Raw genomic sequence first — 24455 nt, forward strand, 5'->3', positions numbered from 1 at the left:
TGAGAGACTAATTTACGAGAAACATCTAGAACTCCAGCATGCTGGTGTCAGCCCTTTAATGTCAAATCTTAGAGAAAACTTTTGGATATTAAAATCCAGGAAAAGTATTCGAAATATTATCAGAAAATGTGTAATATGTAAAAGATTTGTTGCACAAAGAGTGGAAGTCGAGCCAGGATTTCCACCCGAAGATCGAGTCAGAGAAGGGGCGACTTTTGAAGTCGTCGGTGTAGATCTAGCAGGTCCCCTCTATCTCCATGAGGAGTCTCACGTATACAAGACTATCCAAGCGTGGATAGTCTTGTATACGTGTGCCATTTACAGAGCCATTCACCTCGAACTAGTTACTTCTCTATCTACAGAAACTTTCATCCAATCTTTACGTAGATTCATTGCCAGAAGAGGTAGACCTTATGTGATATATTCCGACAACGGAACTAATTTTGTAACGACTAACAGTGTTCTTAAGAAAGTTAATTGGAACGCCATATGTTCAGCTGCTTCCATCCAAAGGATACGATGGAAGTTCAACCCTCCGACCGCCGCCTGGTGGGGAGGTTGGTGGGAGAGGCTTGTGCGAATGGTGAAAGAAAATTTAAGAAGAGTATTAGGTCGAACGTCCTTAAATTATGAAGAATTATATACTGTATTATGTGACTGTGAACAAGTGATTAATTCGCGACCTATCACATACGTATCAGAGGATAATCAAGATCCATCACCACTACCCGTATGATGTTCCTCCAAGAATTGCCGTCATCAGGAGTTCCTGATATGGACTACGTAGATTCCAAAGAACTAAACCGCCGAGCCAAATACCGACAGAGAATAAGACATGATCTACGAAACAGATTTCGTAATGAATATCTTGGTCAGTTAAGACAACAGGCAATAAAGAAGAGAAAATTTCAACAGTTGCAAGTAGGCGATGTCGTTCTGTTGGAAGACAGCCAGAGACGACGCATACATTGGCCTTTAGCCAAGATAGTCGAGATTTTCCCCAGTAAAGACGAGATAGTTAGCCTAGCGAGGGTCAAGAAAAGCAATGGAATTCTGCTTCGTCCAGTGCCCAGGCTTTTCCCGTTGGAAATCTCTACATCCGAATCCGTTGGCCTTCCATTCCCCGACAGAGCACCTCGAGATAGAAACGACCATGCAACTGGCCAGGTTGATCAGGCTGCTAGTATTCCAGAACCTGCCTCAAGTCCTCGAGTGATGACCAGAGCTGAACGAGTTGTTCGGCCTCCTCATCGAATGGACCTGTGTGTATTGAGTTCCTCCGCATCGTCGGATCTCAATGGTGGGAGGCGATGTTACATCTAAACTCCGAACTATCAGCATAATTACATCAAAACTCGAGAATAATCCTACGTAAGAACGTAGTTAGTTAGAACTCAGAACCCGAACTCGAATCTCTAAGTGTCAGTCTTTATGAAAAAGCTTGGAATTATTTAGATATTTCATCGAATAAGAATTTGGAATGGAACAAACTCGGCTCCCGGGTGAAAGAAAAGGTAAGAGATCTTTTTTTACCTTTTAGAATTCTATTGAGAGATACAACATCACGTATCAAGGTTGATCGTAGTTGTGTGGATTTCTGTTTTCAACGTTTTCAGCACTTCAATACATGTGCTAGCTACACTATACGAAAAAAATTAACTGACGCTTAAAATATAGCTTTGCATTTCCTTTAAAATTGAGAAAAACCTGATAAAACTACTTTAATCATGTTTTCATTTTAAATTTCCTAAATGTTACAATTTGAATGAAAAAAGGAAATTTTCAGTACATGGAGAAAAACCATTAGGATTCTATACGAAAGCAAAGTGGTTATAATTGTACTATCGTAACGCAAATTATTAAAATACTTTCATTCGAGTTTTTGAATTAAACTGCGCATTTGGAAGTATAGTTTTTCATAAATTCAATAGAAAAGGCAATTAAATGCTGGAATGTAAACGAATCGCAGAAGCATCATAATATATTATTCTTTAATAATTATTTTTTTCTTCAACAGAAATACAAACAGAAAAATAGTTGAAAGCAAAATTACTTTTAGAAAACCTATTTTCACTCGAATTATCTGTGAACTCATTCATTCTTTTTATTTTGAAATGAAGTTATTGACAAAATGCAACAATGACAATTAATTTTTTACTCTTGTAGAAGAATAATATTGCCGGTTTGTATTTCGAAGACTGCTTGAATAAAATAACTCTGGAATTTTAATAGCTAAGAAACCTAGTGATGCAATATGATTACAGAATTGTTTTTCGTACCTTCGAGAAAACTTGCGTAGGTATCGGAAAAAAAATCTTATATTTATTCTAATTTTTACCAAGCAGTGGGAGATGATATACTCAACACAAGGAGATATTGTAAATATTTGTACTAGGATTTCTGTAGTTTATAAAGCCGTTGTATAGTAAAAATTTACAAACATACTTTATATGCATTTATTTGATAGAGTTAAAAGCTGAAAGAAATCCTAATGTGAATTTTACTGACAGAATTTCCAAGAAAAAGATTTAAATTATTAAAATTAGCTTTCTGAACGTCAAAGAGCTGTTTGCTTATTTACAATTTATTTATAATTTTGAGTCTTTCTGCTCAGGAGAGGCCCCACGCAGGTTATTAAAACTAACATTCTATATCTGATTGCATAGCATATACTACGCGTAACTGATTATGTTACGTATATCTTTATGAATGGCATTCGTAATGTAAATGCTTATTAAAACTATGAATTAGGTATAGTCTGCAAAACAGACATTTTATTAAAAGAAGAAGGAAGATAAAAGCAATTAAGAAATGCATATATCATTTTTAATTCTAAATTTTAAAATGCATTGTTACAGTGCATTTTACTGATAAGCATTGTGGTTTTACTATTAATACATATATTGAAGATCATCTTTAAGACGGATAACACCTATTGAAAATAGCATTTTACTGTGTTTTTCGGATGATTAATACTGTAATAGTATAACGCAGTGTGACGCACGAAATGTACAAGCTACTCTGCAGAAATTTCTAGCAGCAAAAATCTTCATACATTAGTTTTAGTTTTTGTCAAAATAAATGAGTCATACTTAAACAGAATTGCATAAATTTGAATTTTCATGAAATGTTTTACGTGTTTTGCTTTTAAAAGCAATTTTTTTATTATAATCTCATAATAAATGTAAATTGAATAACTCATATTGATTTTGATGAGCTATTCAGAGGGCATTTGAATTATTTATCGTACTAGTTATTCACTATGCTCGATGAATAACTAATTTGAAAGATAAAAGCTAAGCTATATATTTTTTCCTGTTTTAATTAGTAATAAGTTGCTAACAACTTAGCTCTCAACACAACGAGAAAAAAAAACTGTGCTGTTGTTTGTCAGTATCTAAAATAAAATATCTTTAAAAGGAAGATGGCAGTTTCATTTGATTTAATTTTTTTCCATTGTTGCTGATTATTGACAATTTTTTTTTCTAATTATGTCCCATCAGTGGTAATTATGAAAGGTCGATGGCCCTTCATTGATTAATATTTTGTATGGTAATGTAATCTTCATATTCGCTTTTTAAAAGGTGCAACGATTATTAACAAAACATTATTGCTTTTAAAATAAGGTAACAGTGCATTTCACAAAACTTTTCAATGATAGCTACAATAAACTTTACCAATAATTTTAATTTTGGCCTATTACATCGATGTGAAAGCTTTCTATTGTTCTGTCTCTCAGAGATAAATATTTGTTTCTTTAGATGGGAGCTCCTCTCAAGTAGTCCAATAAAAATTCGTCATCAGTAACATCGTGCCATCGAGAGTTTGGTTCATCATCAAGAGTTCTTCTATTTTACGAAGCTTTGCAAACTAAATCGGTGTTCTCCGAGTTGACCGAGATTGTGCAACATATGTCCAGCAGGCAACTAGCCGAATCGGTAAGATTTCAAGCTTATCTAAAAAAGTTTTGATCTGGCAGCCGACTACTACTTCAAACTTTTAAAAATGAAAATAAAAACTTGTAAAAGAGTTATAATCTTCCAGAATAACGAGTGAGAGAAGGAACTGTACAGTGATCCTTTGTTTGTCACAAATATATTTAGCAACCAAAAACATGACACTTTCACCAAGTATCAAAACAACTTTCTCTAAGTACTAATAATGAATATCTTAGTTGTAAAAAATCCTTAGATTATGGTTATGAAAAGTCTTTAGATACGTATCCCAAAGAAGCATTAAATTTTGGTACTAATTAGTCTTTGAAATGTTTTTATTATTTTTTAATGTTTAATGTTTGAAATATTTTAATGTTAATGTATGTATTTAGCAAAACATCAAGCAAAGAATATTTTGCGAGCCAAAGCTAGAGCAACGCAGTATTAGGTGTTCATAATATTTTTACTAAGTGTATGGTTTTTTTCGTGTTCCTCAATGCATAGAGAAATAAATATACGAAATGATGTCAAAAATGTGTTGAATACTTTTGTCACCTTTTTCTGAACAGTAAAGTACTTATCTATAGAAACTTTAAGATAAAGTAGTATAATACATTACATTTCTACATACAAGTACAAAGCAATTTGTTGCTTATCGAACGTGGTATCACTAAAATGCTAGCTTTGATATCCTTGTCTTGAAGATATAATGGGCTTTGTATTATACCGATGTCACTTGTTACGCCTCAAACATTATAATTTTGATTACATGATATTTAATGAATATTATTTCAAGCAGTCAATGAAATGAGAAATCAGAAAATCGCAAATATTTCTTCAAATGTAGGTACTTCAATTATTAGTTCAAAGGGGTAATTTGCCCTGATGGACTATTAATTTCGTTTCGGCATTTTGCGTTGACAAATTTGAAAGGCTGTATCGCTTTTCAAATCGTTGCCACTATATATTATCGCCTTGTCTTATATTTAAAAAAAGTAAATAATGAAGAGTCTGCATAAATGTATGTCCGTTTCTCGCATTATGATAAAACAACGGTACCTAGAACCATCAAAATTTGAATAACATAATCTTCCATAGAATATGGGCATGTAGAAGCCCTAATTTGAATTTCAAATTTGTTTTATTATCGATTTCATATTTTGTAACACGAAATAGTTAAAAAAAATTTTGATTAAAAAACTTCAAGGATTTCAAAGCGAGCAATGGCAACACTGTACCAAAAAAAATTTTTCTGACTATGTCACCTTTCAGTAGAAATATATGAAAGTTAACTTTTGTTCGAGTTTGTACGAAGAAAGTCCCCCAAAAAAATTTATACCGTATGCTACCAGATGTTTTTTTAAAAATTTCTCTGCCGTACGAACTTAAGTATATGACATAAATTACTTTCACCTGAAGGGGTAAAAAGCCCGATTTACGGGCAGTGTAAAATTCAATTTCATGAACAGAAAATATTCAATTTTTACATTCCGGTAATTTGAAATGTTACTCAATGTAATATGAAATATTATTAGTGCTGAAAATGGTAATAACTATTAGTTGTTTTTAATATTTTACAGAAATCCTTTCCTTACTGGTACCGTATTTATGCGAATCTAATGCGCCACCGAATCTAATGCGCATCCCCATTTTAAAACTTTAAATAATAAAAAAATTGTTTGTCGGCGAATGTAATGCGCATCAATGATATGAGGAATTTATTGAATCTTATTTTATACAACAATGGATTTGTATATAAACTATAAATTAATGGTATGATAATTTTATTTAAATTTAGATACCATATTTTATACAACAATGGATTTATACATAAAGTAGCAGAACATAGAATTAACATATTAGTGGGCTATTGTCATGTGAAACAATCATTGTTAATTAGCACTACCGTATATACGGTTTCTATCGTAAAATATGAACATGAAATAAATCGTAACATTTCTATCTAGCTAACAGTTTCTACAATCAGTGATTAATAGTAAACGTCTTTATTCACTAATGTTTTCATCACTGGAATCCTCACAGCTCTCTTCGTCAGAAGCAGATTCATTTCTTCTTTCCTCATCATCGTCATCGTCATCCTCGGCGTTCCAGAGCACGTCATCGTCACTGCCATTCAATGCATTTGAAATGCAGCATTTCTTGAAAGATTTCACAATCATTGGTGCTTCGATGCTTTTCCAGGCAGCAGAAACCCAGTGTGCAACAATGTGCGGTGCAGTACGCTTAATTTTTCCTATCGGGGCAATTCACGGTTTGGCTCACAAAACCATTTTTCGTACTCCGCCTGAACGTAACTCTTAAAAGGTTTATTTATACTAACGTCAAGTGGTTGTAACACAGACGTCATCCCTCCAGGAATGATTACAAGATCACTGCCTAGGCTGCGCGTGTTCTTTTTTACGTCGTCGGGAGATAACCACGAAATGCGTCCAGACAAAGCATTGATGGTGGATTGAAGAGCCCACCGGGACGGCGTTCCCATACATTTCGGAGCCAATCAAGCATTAATGATTCCGTCATCCACCCCTTCTCTTGGTTTCGAATCAGGACATCATCTGGGAACAGCTTTTCATTCTTAGGGGTTTTAAGGCTTGTTTTCCGTTTGAAGATTAAGAAAGGGGGAAGTTTGCATCCGTCTGCTGTTATTGCCAGCATCACTGTTACGCGTTGTTTTACACATCCCCAAGTTTTAATGATAACTTCCTTAGTCCCCTTCTCCGTAATGGTGTAGTTATGAGGCATATCAAACTAAATTGGCGTCTCGTCAGCGTTGCCAATTTGCCCCATTGAAAAATTCTTTTCCTTCCGAAGTGTGATGACATACCGCTGAAATGTTAGTAGTTTTCCCTCAAAATCTGCAGGAAGCTTTTGGCATATTGTTGTACGGCGTCTTAGAGATAAACTCATCCGCTTCATAAACCGATCCACCCATCCACGGCTAGCCTTAAACTCTTGTTTCGGTATTCCAAGAACTTCAGCCTCCTCTTTTGCTTTATTTCTTATGGTGTCACTAGTCACAGGTTGTCCATTCTTCCTCCTTTCACGTACAAATTCCAAAACTTTTTCTTCAATTTTAGGGTGTCTTCCTTTGCGAGGGCCAGTGAATTTCTTTCTACTAGCTTTAGTTCTAAACAGTGCCACTTTCTGTTGCCGCCACAAGCGAACATTGCTCTCAGCTACGTTGAACTCTCTCCCTGTCTTTCTATTGCCATTTTTTTTTCAGCATAAAGAATTACTTTACGTTTGAAAGTAGCGTCATATGACATTCTTCTCTGTTTGCTCTCCATTTCGTGACTACGTACTCTGCAGTTTGTATCCTCTATGAAATAATGTGTCAACAATAAATGTAACGGTAAATGTAGTCGAGAAATTTGGTTGACGTCATCGGCGAACTTTGCACTCGAATCTAATGCGCACCCCAATTTTGAATAGTACATTTGGCCAAAAACGATGCGCATTAGATTCGCGTAAATACGGTATTATTTTTTTCGGAACTCATATATACATTCAAAATTCATCTATTTTTATATAAAGCTGTCACGTGACTTAACTTGCAGTAATCTGAAGGTTTAATGATTTGATTCATCGCTGAAGCTTATGAGTTATTTTCTCCCTCCTTTCCTCATCATCGTGGTAAAAGCATACTCGACCCTTATTTGAGATCTCCAGTATTCGAGTCCCAGCGAGGACAGGGCACATTGTTCACGTCTGCTGCTTCAGAGAAACCTAATATCTTAACAAGTGGCTTCCAAAATATAAGGTGGTAGACAATAATTCGTCACCACCAGGATTTGGTGATTGGGCCCGTCATCCCCAGTCGCCCTTTAAAAGGATGAGTATATATAAAGTATTTTCTCCCTCCTTTCCGCATATCTTCGTGTTGTAATTGGAAGGATACTCGACGCGAGAGGTCTAGGTTAGAGTCCCGGCGAGTACACTGCACATTATTCACTTTTCCTTCTCCTAAAAAGACTAATAACCCTACAATCTAAAACCATAAGTCTATAACTAACCATACAAGATGTACTTAGCTTTGGAATCTTATGTTTGAAATATCCTGGATAATGTACATACAGAGTGTAGCTTTGAAACTCTCTCAAAGCGGATGCATTTTAGAAAACTTATGTTAACAATAAAACGATTTGCATTGCATTTCACTCAACATAGTCATTTCCGTAGCTATGAATTTTCTAAGTTTTTTTGAACATTTAACAAATTCTAACAGAGTTTGATTATTTGGAACTTTCTATGGTCATAACGTTCGAAGTGCTATTTTCTCAGCTAGAACATCAAGCGAGTGAATAGATAAGCTTTCATCTGGACGCAAATATTTGAGGCTATCATATTGCATTTTGCCGGATGTAATTTAACCACGCTTCTCCGTCGAAATGATTGAAATTTAGAAGAAAAGATCGAAACTTTATAATTAACCCGATAAGTTTGTATATTATTTAGAATTCTGATAACCCATGCATACGCATCACACAAATGAAATGTATGTATTCCACTTGTTGGAATGTATGAAAGTGTATCCCACCTGTTGTTCAAAAGAGAGTACACACACATTGTGTAATGCCATATATGTTTCCAAATTCTAATCATTTTTTTGTTGCAAGCTTAGGTTTCCATACTTCAGTATCTAGAAATATGGATAGTCAAATACGCAAATATCTACAAATGAGGATGCCAAATATAGAGAGTTTTAGTAAGCGCACAATACAAAATGCATTGTGAAAATTGTAGGATTGTTTTATGAAAGTTTTTTCCACCCAGATGAAAATCATTGTGATTACTAAAAGTAAATGTGATTAAAAATAACAGTGGATGGAATATTGATCGAGGGAGGCATGATGAAAATTTTGAGGAGCATTACCAAAAAAGGAAGAAATGCGTCATATGTATGAGAGATAAGCACCCTACCAGAGAGAAAATAACATTTGTATGATTAACTGTTGTTTTTAATGCATAAAGATGCATATGCACTTGAACTGCACTTCCGTCTATAAAACAATATAGTTGTTGTTATTTATCTTCTTGTGTATATTTTTACTTTTTTTTAATTAAATAAAAAATTTGAATTTTTCCGCCTTAGATGAAATATGTGAAAATTTTGATAAGACATGCATTTGAAATTATGTTCTACAAAAATAAATCTACTAACTGGTATTGTCCATACCAGTTTATGAATTATTCTTTGGAAGAATATTTTTTTCTTTAATATGATATTTCATTTCAGAAACATTAGCATCTACCTACAACTAAGGTCAACCTGAACTTGAATTTTGCGAGATTTTAAATAATCATTGTTGTATGGTAATACAACTTTCAAAAATCGATCCATAAAGAATTTTAGAAAAATATATGCTATTCAGACAATGCTTACTAAATTTAATTTTTCTTTTAATTCCTTACATTTACTACTACGGCCAAAGCAACGTAACAGTGAAATATTTTAAAACTTGAAGTGAGTTTGAGTTTTCATGAAGTTTAAACAAAGAAATAGCTATTGTATCTTGAATAGTATTCCATACGTTAGAGGCTGTTTGATAAACGATCTATAAAAAAATGACACTTTTATTGATAACTTTTCCAAAGTAATTTGACTTAAAAATACAACAATCAAAGATTACGTCAACATATCCAAAGTGTGACAGATCATCATTTCGCAGATCATCATATTGGTATTGCAGGATTTTATGAAAAATGAAAGCGATGAGAATCACAATTTTCTAAAGCCTGTATTTTTAGTTAAAGGAAAGGAAATCTATTGCTGATATACATATCATTAGACCTGCAGATTCATACACCAAAATATCAATATATATATTTTCAATTATTTTACGAACAGAATTATAGTTTCCGTCAAAACTTGAACGGGTAAAATTTCAGCGTTCTTTGATTATTCTCTGTAAGGAAAACTAGAAGAAATGAAAGTAATAGAAAAGATTCTGTTTTCTTTTTCTTTAATGAAAATTAAATTTGCTTGAACAGTAACTTTTAAAAAATTCATTTTTCTTGCCATCTTTTCTACCATTCACATTAAAAATAAAATACATTTAAAGTTCTGGAGAAAGGTAAAGCAAAATCTTTTATGTTCAAAACTATTTTCTGCTTTCAATAATTAATTTTAAAAAGAAGAAAATTTGTGTAGAAAGAGCATTTTTTGATAGATAAAATATACAGTCTAAAATGTAATCTCCTTGAGTAAAATTTAAGAAATATCGTGAAACATCTTTCTAGAATAATTTAAACTTCAAAACGGGAATACAAAAAGTGTTGCATTTTACTTTGCTAGTTTTTAAAGAAGGTGTCATTTTGTTTGTCATGTATGAACCAGAACTGTAAATACTCATAGCAATATTTTCTTGCTAAACTTTGCGGCTAAATGTAAGGCGTTATTTATTTATGAACCTGATTTCAAACTCTAATAATATGTTCGAAAAACAAATTTAGACTGAAATATAATGTGTCAACAAAGATTTGGAAATAATGTTTTAAAGGAATTACAAAATTACCAAACGATAATTAATCACATTTATTATAATAATGTCCCAACTGTTTTCCCTAAATCATCATCTGCTTGTACAGAATTTTTCATGTAGTTAGTGATTAGCTTTGCTACTGTAAACGTCTGCTGTCATGGATTCAAAAGCTGAGCAAAGAATAAAGTTTTGATTCAAAGCGGGAATAAATCCTTATCTTTTTCAAACTAATTGAGAAAGAAAATAAAACTTGATGCTTTGTTTATGATCCTAACGCAAAACGGCATTTTTCTGTTTGGCCATTCCTCTTATGTTGGTATGCATAAGATTCGCGACTGTCACTGAAACTTCGGTTTCAGAAATCTCAGGAGACACCATCTGGGTAAGCTTATTTGATTGGAAAGGAATAATTTGCAAGGAAATTGTTTTTGAGGAACATATGGAGAACTCCATATTTTATGACGACATAATTGACAGACTTCTAAAAGGAATTCAGCGCATTAAACCTGAAAAAGCTGGGTCAAATAACTGGCTTTGCATGAAATACGCCGATACAGAATTCCATTCTTTTTAATTATTCCATTCTTTGTTAGAACCTTCTTAAGCATATTCGAACAAATTAAAATATCACAATTCTCCACCAACCCCCTTAGCAATTCGTTTGGGCCCCAGCAGACTTTCTCTTCCCTAAAGTGAAATCTCACTTTAACAAAATATTATTTTAATAGCATTGAAGGGATTCTGAAAACTGTGACTAGAGGCTTCAGTAATATTACGAAGGATCTACAAAATAATCAAACAACTGTATGAAATGCCGAAAGTTTTTTTTAGTTATTACTATTGTATATTAAAGTAAGAACGTTGTTTTCTTCAGCTTTTTGATATTTTTACAGACTTAGTGCTAAAAATTTGTAAAAATACTGTGCATATAAGACTGAAGATAAACAGTTTGTACTACATTGATTTCATGAATTATCCTCAGTCTAGCTAGCTCATTTCTAACTTTCATAAAAGAACTGTCGGAAGAGATAACTAATCTTGCCAATTCATTTACCTAAAAAAAACGTTACCGTTAGGCATGATAATAATAATGTGTAAAATATATGTGCATTGCAGAATGAATTCATGATTTTGAAAGAATGAATTCTTGAAATAACTAAAGAGCAAAAGAATATTATAGAAAGCAGTTTCGGTTATGGGCTGGGAAAGATGTTTGCCGTATTTGATATCAAAACTTTCGTAATTAAATCATAATATTCAGTAAGAGGAGTTTTAAGGTAAACACTTTTCATAAAACTATTTTACAATTTTCTCAAAAGTCTTACACCCAGCTTACCGTGTTTTTTCCATGATGCAGAGTTCCCATGATGTAGTAATTAAATACTAACATCTGCGCGAAGTCTGTGTTTTCCACTATAAGGTATTTCTCCCGCCTTTTTACCGAGCCTTCTTGTTATAGTGGTCTGCATGCTCAGCGCGTAATTGAGAGGTACACGGTTCGAATCCCGGCAAAGGCATTGCATATTTTTCATCTTTCTTGCTTCCAAAAAATACCTAATGTCTCTACAGTGGCGCCTGAACTAAAAGGGTGTTGGATGAAATTCTCCTCACCAGGATTTGGCAATTGGGTTCCCTAAAACCCCAGTCGCTCTAAAGGGCTAGGGGTAGTATATAAGGTATTTCTTCTGCCTTCTTAGCGAGCCTTCGTGGTGTAGTGGTCCCACGCTCAGCGCGTAATTGTTCTGCGGTTCGATTTCCGGCGAAGGCGTTGCTAATTTCTCATTTTGCCTGCTTCTAAATATACCTAATGTCTCTATACCACAATCAAAATAAATTCATATTTTCAAGAAAGGAATTCAAGTGATTTTCTACTTAATTATTTGTTTAATGTTTTGTAAGAGAACACAGATTTTGGGATTATGATATCTAATTGTATATGAAGTTAAATATTTTTCAGTCTTTGAGAGGTTATAAAATAAAAGAAAAGGTTTGTATTAAGATATTTTAATATCCATGGTGTTACACATTTTTTTAATTGATACGATTCTAGACTCTACAGGATATATGTTTACTCATTTTGACTATATTCCACGAGATATAAACGTTTTTACATGTTCTGATCCTTTACTTTAATACTCTACTAAATTTTACATTCCAGAATCTTCTTTCTTTCAATGCTCAAACTTATTTTCCCTATGTTTCTCTGCGTTACTTATTAATTACTGAAATGCTAAATCTTGAAATAATTCTACGTAAATATTTTTTCGCAAAATTTCTTCTGACATAAAAAACTTAAAATACACCGTTCCCATAAAAAAGCTCCTTTGTGTTAACCTTTATTGTCGCAACCCTTCGTTGTGCACATATATTTCAAAATAGAAACAAAAGGAAATTTAAATATGAAAAAATATGCATATTATGGCATTCCTAAATTTATAAAATTAATTTTGCTAAAACTACGAAATCCTAACTGTTTATATATTTTCCAGTACCTGTAGTTATATTTAGTAAAATTTTGTATTCATTTTTTTAAAAAAAAGCTCAAAATTATTGTTTGACTCTCATATGCAACTAAAATTGACAGCGATATTTAATTTTAAAATCTGAGACAATATTTAAGAGACGTACAAAAATTGGAGAGTAAATAATTAAATCTTATTGTAACCGTGATAATTTATTAGAGTTTAACTGATAGTTAAAATTTTGATGTGAATCTTTTTTATGCCTCGTTTACCGGGATATTTAATTTTAAAATGGCAGTTTTTGATGTCATTTTCAACTTGCCTTGAGAGATCGGAAACTAAGGGAACTAAGTTAGAATAATTCGAGGATATAAGTTTAAATGCAGCAAATGTGTGAATAATTTAATAAGCCGTTCAAGAGGTCATGTGTTATCCCCATCAGACTTTGTCAAAAAGAGGATCTTATTTACAGAATCTTAGAAAATTCTTATTATAGAAAATGACAGCCGTCAGTATTCTCATATAGCCAACCATTTTTTGCGGAAGTTAATAATGAAAATTATTTATATTTGATTGAATTTTTCGTATTAGTTTTCAGTAACAACTCTAAAGTAACAAAACTGCATGAGAATACTATTTAGTATTGCAAAATTTATAAATTACTTGAGTGAAATTCATTGTGCTTACCATATATAATAAAATCATAAATTAAGGAGTATTAAAATTAAGGAGGAGAGAAATGAGCCTCCATTTATTCTAATTTATTTGTAATCGACATTTACGATAAGCTAAAATAGGTATAAAATAATTCCAAGTTTTGAATTAAAAATCTCGGTTAATTTTTTTATTTTCATTTGAGCGGATGTCAAACCTTTTCAGTTTTATATTTTATACTGAGTGTAAACTTCTACTAAATATTCCGGAGAATAGTATAAAATGCTATATTTTAAAATTCTTTAAAAAATAAATTATAATTTAAATTTGCCAAAATATGAATATTTGAAAAATGTTATGGAAGTATATGTCTATGACAGCCGGTTGCGAAACTAAAGTTTGAATAGAGACTTTTATGGAGGTGACGTACATTTAAATGCTATAAATGCCTGTTATGAAACTTGGGTATTTTAAGGAAAGAAATGTAATCTTATATTTGGCACAGCAATTATATTAAATAAAATCTTAACTAAAAACCTTTCCCAGCATTTGAAATAAAAAATGTTTTAATTCTAACAATTCACTATACGCCGAATTTTCCTACGTATACTAGTTTTCACCAAATCTTTCTTCTTTTCCTTGTAACTGATTAGCTACTGTTTACTTTGCAATTGAGAAATGTTGTGTTTATTGCCTGCGGCACAGTGTAACGTGCAAGTTAATTAATCTCAATTTTCCAGCAAGTGATTATATGCGTTTCGAAGAAATAAAAAAATCTGTAAGTAGCAATAAAAAAGGATATAAGATGAAAACTCTGTAACATGCCATTAATTAAGTTTTTTTTTATTTTTTGCTTTTTTATAAAAGCCATTAAATACTAAAGTTACGTAAGAATTTTTTCTTGAATTGAAACTAGAGATTTATTTATTTTTTTGCTTTATTTTCCGTACACGTTAAAATGGAAAATAAATAAATATCAAGAAATCGAAAAGAGATATTTTTACAGACATAAATTTAGAAACATTATCAATGAATATGCTACTTAATAAATTATTTTTGTATGTATTATGTAAATTAGGTAACTGAAAATTAATGAAGACTGTACAGTTTAAGGGATAAGACAATGTAGTCTCAATGAAATCCAATGAATACTTGAATTCAAAATTTACAATGAATTTTTCTGCTATTATCTTCTTGATTTTACGTGTAGAATAGAAAGCTGAATATTCAAGTCCAGTTATGTGAGGATCCCATTATTGGAGGTAAGCTTCTAAATGTAATATAGTTAACCTCGTTTAATTTACTAATAAAGGCCTTTTGAAGTGAATTCTTTCATACGGTAAAGAACTAATGCAAAAAAAAAAAAGTTATATTTTTTAAAAAATAATTTTATCTTGTAACTAATAGCTGTGCTTATTTAAACAATAACAAAGGCCTGCAAAATTTGGATTGTGTTATGTTTTTATTTTTTTGTTGATTGATTTCAGTGTATTTTAAGCGCTGAATCGGAAAATGACGTTCGTTTTTTCCCATCATGTCAGATGCTTTCGGAAATCGCATCCTTCAAAATTTGTTAAATAGTCAAACTGCGAAAATGAATGTCTGTAAAAACGTTTTTCTTAGAATTTATTCATTTTAGTTTATAGTAAGTCAATGAAAATACACAATTTTGTTCCATGTCGCGAAGATTCCATGCTGTGCTATGCTTTCAATTTTCCTTTTATATATTTGATGCGGTTCATCTCTGTGAACAACCATAATGAGCCATTATCGACGTAGTTCATTTTACTTCATACCTCCTTTCCATTTCTTTGATGTCTTGATGGAATCTCTCATCCATCTCTTCACCAATGACACCCAGATTTTCAGGAAAAATGTCCAAATGTGGTTTAAAGATGTGAACTTTTAAGCACATAGAACAGCTTAAATTTTTATATTTCTGCAGAATGCCCTCAATGATGGATTTAAAGTTCTGAGCTTTCTTATTGTCCAGAAACTTGTTTATGACATCTCTAAAGACTATCTAGGCTTCGTTTTCTTCAACTTCCTTTGGTTTCTCAGAATTACTATCTTTGAGAAAATTTTTAATGTCAGGACTAGTAAAGACATCCTCTTTTAGTCTGGCGGTTGATACGGCTGCATATATATCACAAATATATTTAAAACATTGATCATCTTTAGGTACGACTTTCAAACATTACTTCTAAAGTTAGTTAGTTTCAGTTAGTTGACTTTGAAACTAACTTTATATGCGAAGATGGAAGGAGAACTTTATTTTGATTAAGTGAGCTATTCGGAGCACATTTTCGGTGGCGAGACTCCAATGAAGTCATTTTGTCTCTTTCTTTATCCAATAGTTTTCTCTGTCTCTGATATCTTATTCATAGAAAACACAAGGAAACATTATGCGCCTTTGCTGTGAGCATCGATAATATTTTGAGATTGTCTTACGTAGTCTACTTAGGATCGTCGTATTTTATCGAGAATGAATTCCAAGTCTTCGCATTGAACTTCTAAAGGACAAAATGTCCAACGGATATTGATTCATACGTATTCCCATTGTAAAGACGGACAATTTTAAGGCTTCTTTTGGGTGAATCTATGAATAGTCTCCGGGTGGTACTTTCGTACGGAATCCTAAATTGATTCAAAAGTTCACGTACATCAAGAATAAGAAAAGGAATGCTATAACGATGCTTCGTAAGAAAAGAATAAATTATATGGAAAACGTATTTTATATCTACTTTAAATTATTATACTTTCTCAATTTTTCGACCTTTTAACTGTTTTGAAATTTGCGATTTACGAAACTTCTGACTTGATGGTAACGAATGATAGTCATTTCCGGATTCAGCTTTAAAAATACATAAGAATCAATTATAAAAATCAAACGCAGCAGTTATTGCAAGCTTGTGTAATTGATCAATTTTATTAGATATAAGTATTAATATATGTAGTATATAAAACTTACTTAGATTTCATTTCTAATTCCCGCTAAGCAATAGCTCCTTTTTCACCTTTGAGGAATGCGAAATATCATCATTACCGTAGCTTTCTTCAGCAATACCTTGATTTTTTGCATTGTTTGTTTTTAACCGAGACATCTTTAAAAAATTTGTTTTATAGAGCTAAGCTGAAGAGCATTATATTCATCGAAGCAGAAAGCATGAGAATTGGGCAATGCTCTTGACGGGATTCTACCTCTGGGTTTCTTGATTTGCAAATTTACGTTCTTCCAGTTTCCAACTGAAGGAACCGTGGTTTGAGTCGGTATGACAGCACAATTAATTTTGCATGTTATCTGCTTAATGAAACTTGATAGTCCCTACAATAGTGGCAGACTTTAAATGCGGTGGGTGATATTCCCTGCATTTGGTTGACTATTTCTCATGCCTATCTTCAAATATCCTCTATACGTTGAGAATAAAATAATTATCGTCTTCCACAGTGTGTTATCACGTTCAGCTAGCTCTGAAAGATTAGTGATTAGAATCCCCCTCAAATGTTCATGTTTCCCCCTTCGAAACATCTAACGGTTTCTACAGATGACGCAATTAACCAATTACTTCTTTTTCTAACCTTTTTAACTTTATCTTGAGGATGACTTTTCTTAATTATATTGTATTTTTATATGCTATGATGCTGCAATGTCAGCTGTTCTGCCACGTTATTTCTCAATCTGCCACAGACACTCGTTAATAGCAGTTTCTATGGCTTTTGGTGGAGCCGTGTTAAAACTAAACACCGCTGTAAGCGTATCATATAAGATATTTTACCCAGTTCTCACACTGCATTAGAGGGAAAGTGTGTGATTAAAAATTGCCATATTATATAAAGGGATTACCTGAGGTGTAATTTTGCTATAATTTATTGAGTATTGCTTGTCTAGTTTTGCGTATACGCATAGTAAATCTATGTACGATTTCTTTCACCTTTATCATCAAAATATCTTTTGTATTCTGAGTTGCAGGAAGATATTGCAACTGCTTTCATTTTTATACTGAAACGCTAGCGAAATTTTACGCCAAAAAGAACCTAACAGCAGCTATAATGCAACAAACGATAAAATATATTTTTAAAAATGTTTACACAACAAATTGCATTACTTTATTTATTTTTACAGTTTTCATCATTTCATTTTTTTCTTCAGTGCGTGTAAATTCTTTCAGATTAAAATATAACACTACATGCTATTGTTTCCAAAACTATTGTTCATTTGTTGATATTAGTAGTATAATTAATTATTTGTCCGGAAACATGTGTGATCGTGTATATTTTTCTGCTTTTATATAACATTGATTTCACTAAGAAATGAAAAGTATTTTTAAAAATAATAATGTAACAAATAAATTAGAGAATTTTATGCTTTCGCAATCTTTTCGTATGAAAGGGCTACGTACTCCATTTCTTTCCGTGATTTTTCGTTCATTTGACATGGAATTGGTTCACACCCATGTACTTTTCAAAATTCATGAAATAATAAATGAAGAGTTTTAGTAAAAACACATGTGAAAATACTTCAGAATGATTCTCTTAGCTGTATAAATTTTTAAATTCCATAGCAAAAATATTGTGTATAGTACAGGCCTACTTCCTTTCCATTGCTGTTTCGGAATCTTATTTTCCAGAATATATCAGTCGAAAATCTGGCATTCTAACTGCGCCAAGATTATAATTTATACATCATCGAATGCTCAGTTTACTGCGAATGCTGTAGCATAGTTAAAGAAAAGGAAACAGTTCGACAGAAATTGTTAATTTTGAGAGAAAGTAATCAACATTAAGCTTGTCATAAATCCCTCAGTTCTCTCTATCGCTAACTACGATTAGAATGGCTTGAGCTATTAACATTTTATGGTTACCTACCAGGACAAAGATAAAACTAGCAGATATAAAACCTATTCCATCGCATGAAATTTCAGAAGAAAAGGACGTTGTATTGGAAATAAAAGAAACAGTCAGAATATTCATTCGAATAGTGCTATCAGCTATTAGGGCTAGTTATTAATATTTTAATGCATTTTATCGAAATGAATGATATCAACTTCCCTGAATCTACTAAAGAATTTTGAAATGAATTATTTACTTTAAAATAAATAATCTTTCTTAAAAGCAACAGCTATTTGGACACCATGTGACTGTCATTTTTAAATGCATATACTGTCCTTTAAAAATGCAATAAAACATTATTTGTGTTTATTATTTCCTAGTTTTTGCATAGTATATTTTCTGCTTTTATTTCTTTAGAAATATTGATATCGGCTCCGGTCAAGTAGTTATCGTATTGCGAACGAACAAACAGGTGACATTTCTTCAGCTGCAAACTTATATTGCTCTTGAAGAAAAGAGACCTTTCTCTGATCCCCCTACTTAATCGATAGAGTTTTGTTCAAAATTCTAAGCCAAACTATGCCTGCTTTTTTTGTCCTATTTTAAATACAAATAGTTTTTTTAGCACCAGAGATGCTTTAGTCTCAAACCTCACTTTTCTTGTCTGCATCATATTTCAACTATTGCCACCAAACCTTATTCCCATGTATTATTTTTCCTTGTATGATATAAACGAAGTAAAAATTTAGGGCATCACACATTATTGAAAAATGTCCATTTTAATCATTCCCAAAACTATGCTTTCGTTATTTTTTGTCTGTCGTCTGTATGCTCCGACAGAATAAAGGACTCTGTGTTACAAAAATCCTTTTTGATTCCCTTTTAAATTAATTTTATAATTTAAAACTAGCAGCTTCGCTGCTAGCCTTCGTCTGGCTTTTAAATGTACCGGAAAAACGGCTGAAGGGAACACCAAACGTTAAATTTAAAAACTGCGTAGAATTTTACTCTGCAGAACAACTTCATAAAAAATGTTATTACGTATAACAAAATTACAATGAAATAAGCAATATCCCTTAATACAAATATTAATTATCCTAATAAATAAATTAACCAACTTCCCTTTGCAAAATCGTAAGAACTCAAATGGTATAAAGGAGGTTAAGAACTTTCTTTCCTAAAAAAATCACTCAAAACTTTTCAGTACCTTAAAAACAGTGAAATGAGCAATAAATAACATAAAAGAATGCAAAAAACAAAAAATTCTGAAAAGCAAAATATAATGAATGATATTTTATCTTATATTTTCAAGAGAAAAAAATTACAATGAAATAAGCTATATCCCTTAATACAAATATTAATTATCCTAATAAAAAAATTAACCAACTTTCCGTTTAAGGAAAAAAATCATGCAAAACTTTTCAATATCTTACAAACAAAAAATAACATGAAAGCAACTCAAAAAACATAAAATTCCGCGCAGAATTTTATTCTGCAGAACAACTTTAACAAAAAAAAAAAAAAAAAAAAATCAATAAAAATGTATTATATATATATATGACAATGAAATATGCCAATCTCTTAAAAACTGCTACACAAGAAACACGATGAAAAATTGTTGCCAAACCCATATTTCTAAAAGAATGAAACTATTCATAATGATGCGATTTCATCAAAAATCTATCAACAACAATAAGACGGGAAAATTGTTGCCAAAATCACATTTTTAAAGATGTGAGAAGTGTACTCGGAAGCTTCATTTAAAAAAAATCTGATGTGTACACCACATGACTTCCTTGTGCGGAATATTAAATTATACGCATTTTTTCTTGCATTTTATTTAAACTTATTAGATTGAATTAAACCTACTTCGCCGACAGCGCATAAACCACAATAGAATAAATGCATTCTTTAAAATTCACTTTGTTTACCATAGCGACACTCTGGCGCTAGTTTTACTTAACAGTATTATATTTCATTCATATTATAACTCAGAATGCACAAAATGTATATCATTTAAAGAATTATCTAATCGTTGTCACATGTCCTATTCAAAAACTATAATAATACTAGAATTATGTATTGTTACGAATTTGGTATTTAAAAAGCTAATGTTAGTTCAATTATAAATTAAATGGTTTTATTTCTCGCGCAGGGCAGCGCGTGACGAATATTAAAAGAAAGCTAAGCCGGAAAAATTAAAAATACAAGAGCGCGTGCGTTAAATAAATAAATATCTCTTTTTGATTTCGAGAAAATGCCGGAAAATTCTAGCGCGTGATTTTAAAATCTTATAAAAGGAGGAAAACATCTCAATTTGTAGCAGTTGTTTAGTTTATTGTTGTTTAGAAAACTACTGTTGTTGATTGTAGCGAATTCGCGGATTAGCGTTCTTTAGCTGTTTTGAATTACGTTCTATTGGACATTTGAGTAGTTAAAAGATAACTACTGTGAGATATTGTAATACTGCATGATAATTTGAGAAAATTTAAGCATTTTTGTTGTGATAATAATAAATTTTTGTTCATTTTTCATCGGACTTGTGCATTCATTTCATAACGAACCCGTACGCACGCAACAATTTTTGGTGTCAGAAGTGGGATTTGAATGCCAATAACAAGAGCGATGGAAGAACAATTCAGGCAAATGATGACTGCATTTGCTGCTTTCCAAGAAAAGATGGAAGGAGCCGTCAACTCCGTTAAGGAAGATATAAAAGCTGTACAAGAGAAAATGGATGCTGGTCAAATATCCGTTAAGGAAGAAATGAAATTGGGCCAGGAATGCGTTAAGGAAGAGATGAAATCCCTTAAAGACGAGATGAAAGCAGGTCAGGACGAAATGAAAAGAGAAATTACCTGCGTAATAGAAAATAAATTTGAGGCTATGGAAGGCAGAATAGACGCGGTTGAAACTAAAGTTGGACAAATAGAAGAAAGAGTTTCTTCGGTAAAAGAACAAGTAGAAGAAAGAATTTCTTCTGTAAAAGAACATATAGAAGAGAGAGTTTCTGCCGTCGAACAACAAATTGATAATAGGGTTTCTGCTGCCGTCGCCAAAGAAGTTGACAGCCTAAAGAAGTGCATAGCGACGGTAGGAAACAATTCTGAAGGTTTTAAATTTTTATCGATGCCTGCTCGTTCCGTTCTGAAACTATCTACATATGATGGGAAGACCTCCTGGCAGGTGTATAGGACACAATTTTCTATCGTTGCGGATGCGAATGGATGGGATTCCCAAGCTAAGGCCTGTCATCTCGCCGCTTCTCTGAGAGCAGACGCAGCGGATATCCTGCAGACGATTCCCGAAAATCAAAGGCTAGATTTCGAAGCTCTATCCGGCGCTTTGGAGCTGCGCTTCGGCGAGAAATGTTTAAAAGACTACAGCAGGCTCCAATTAAAATCTCGTCAACAGAAGCTCACCGAAACGCTTCAGGAGCTCGCCACGGATGTTGAAAGGCTGTCACATCATGCCTTTTCAGAGTGCCCGACAGAAACAAGGGAAATCCTGTCCCTGCAATATTTCATCGATGGCATCCGGGACCCTGAAATACAGAAAGCACTGCGAATGGCGGATGTTAAAGATCTGAAAAGCGCTTTAGTGTATGCCATGAAATTTGAGGCAGCCCAGCAAGCCACCCGTCGAGACCGCCATCCAGTCAGAGCTGCTCAAGTCCAGGAGCCAGGGGATCAAGTCACTGCTCGTCTAGACGATTTAACTAGACAACTGAACGCCTTGAGACAGAATATTGGTGACAAGAAACCGACCGTAAAGTGCTGGAACTGCGGTGCTGAAGGACACATCCGACGAAACTGCAGAACACCCCAGGGCACGGATGCTAAGACCGCTCCTAACAAACAGCAGGGAAACTAATTAGTGGCCATCTCGCGGGGCGGAGGTTGCCAGATCATGAAAAGCCCCAGTTTAAACCGCTTCAGATTTCTGCAGTGAGAGGCGCCAGTAATGGACTTTTCATAATAGGACATATTAATGGAGTTCCCTGCAATATGACGATAGATACAGGAGCCAACGTTACCATCATCCGAAAAGATTTGGCTCAACAACTGGGAAGCAAACTTATCTGGACGCCGCCCTGCGTTTCCCTACAGACTGTGTCCGGTGAGAAGATCAACATCGATGGAAAAGTAAATGCTAACATCACGTTTGGAAGTGCCGCTTACCATCACACGGCATATGTAGCAGAGATCACTGATTCTTGCATACTCGGATTGGACTTTCTAAGGAAATACAATTTTTCCTTGGACTTTAAAAATAAAGTACTAGTAGCCTCAACACTCGTCGACCTATCCAGAACGGTTATCCCGGTGAGAGTCGCCAATGTAACTGAGAAGGGGAGAATTATTAAGAAAGGTGAAGTGGTTGCAGCATGTACTCCAGTAACCACTGTTGAAAGAAAGAGTAACATCCAAGAATTACATCGGAGTTATTGCAGAATGCGCAATTAAACGATAAAGAGAGGAATGCTGCCGATCGCGTCATTAAAGATCTTCAAGTTGTTTTCTCCCGCTCATCTTCTGACGTGGGTCGAACTAGTTTGACACAACATAGAATAGATACCGGCGATCATCCCCCGATCAAGCAACATCCAAGACGTCTACCGTTTGCTAAACAGGAAGAGGTGAGAACACTTTTAAAAGATATGGAAGAAAGCGATGTCATCGAGCCTTCAGTAAGTCCATGGGCATCTCCCATCGTCCTAGTCAGAAAGAAAGACGGCTCAACAAGATTTTGCGTCGACTATCGCCGGTTGAATGAGGTTACGAAGAAAGACGGTTACCCTCTTCCTAGAATTGACGACATTCTAGACACTCTTTCTGGCAGCAAGTGGTTCTCAACACTTGATTTAAAGAGTGGGTATTGGCAGGTAGAAATACAGCCTGAAGACCGAGAAAAGACGGCATTTACTACGGGACAAGGGCTCTGGCAATTCAAGGTGATGCCGTTTGGACTGTGTAATGCGCCGGCAACATTCGAACGTCTTATGGAAACTGTTTTGAAAGGCCTTTCCTACGAAGCCTGCCTCATATAACTGGACGACATCATCATCGTCGGAAAGAGTTTTGAAGAACATTTAGAAAATCTTAGGAAGGTGCTTCAGAAACTGAAAGAAGCCAATCTGAAGCTGAGTCCCGCTAAATGCAAATTGTTCCGAAAGGAAGTGACTTACCTGGGACATGTCATTTCTGCAGAAGGTGTGCGCACAGATCCTGAAAAGGTATCAGCCGTTAAATCCTGGAAATGTCCCGAAAATGTCCATCAGCTGAGAAGCTTCCTAGGGCTTTGCACCTACTATAGGAAATTCGTGAAGGACTTTTCCTTCATCGCAAGACCCCTACACAAGCTGACAGAGAGCAACCAAAAGTTCTTGTGGACAAAAGAATGCGAGGATGCATTTAACAACTTAAAGGAGGCTTTAACATCTGCTCCAATCCTGACGTATCCTCAGCTTGACCGACCATTTATTCTCGACACCGACGCGAGTAATGAAAGTGTTGGTGCTGTTTTGTCCCAAGAAATAGACGGCCAAGAACGTGTAGTGGCGTACTGGAGCAAGTGCCTGTCTAAACCAGAGAGGAATTATTGTGTCACCAGGAAAGAGTTGCTCGCCATAGTCAAAGCTGTAGAACAGTTCCATCACTATCTATACGGCAGAAAATTCCTGCTCCGCACCGATCATGCATCATTGACCTGGCTTTTAAATTTCAAGAATCCTGAGGGTCAAATAGCCAGGTGGATACAGAGACTCCAAGAATATGACATTACTATCCGTCATCGTAAGGGATCATCACACGGAAACGCCGACGCCCTGTCTAGAAGACCTTGCCAAGAAAACTGTCGATATTGTTTCAGGGTGGAAGCGAAAAAAGAGCTGCTGACTCCGGTCTCAAGACAAATTACAACATCAACATCTGCTGATCGAGAACCGTGGAGTGATGATGAAGTCAGGAAAGACCAGCTGGAAGACCGCAACATTAAACCCATAATTGATCTAATGGAGTCGTCAAACAGAAAACCTACCTGGCAGGACATTTCTATCTGTAGTCCTACAA

General features: G+C 33.8%; 1 protein-coding gene across 5 annotated transcripts in view; it reads left to right on the forward strand.

The window, feature by feature from the left end:
* The window catches only part of LOC118179429 (N-acetylglucosamine transporter UNC93A-like), a 328066-nt gene that overhangs the window by 189551 nt on the left and 114060 nt on the right, over window positions 1-24455 (forward strand). For 4 of the 5 annotated variants that reach the window (XM_085819137.1, XM_085819136.1, XM_085819138.1 and 1 more), the window contains exon 3: window positions 3762-3938. The exons of the other annotated variant lie outside the window; for it this stretch is intronic. The gene's annotated coding sequence lies outside the window, so the exon portion shown is untranslated. The remainder of the gene's footprint in view (window positions 1-3761; window positions 3939-24455) is intronic. 5 annotated transcript variants of the gene reach the window in all.

This window comes from Stegodyphus dumicola, chromosome 6 (genome assembly GCF_044657685.1).
Source record: "Stegodyphus dumicola isolate Sdum_Otavi_A_Nest chromosome 6, ASM4465768v1".
NCBI classification, from domain to species: Eukaryota; Metazoa; Arthropoda; class Arachnida; order Araneae; family Eresidae; genus Stegodyphus; species Stegodyphus dumicola.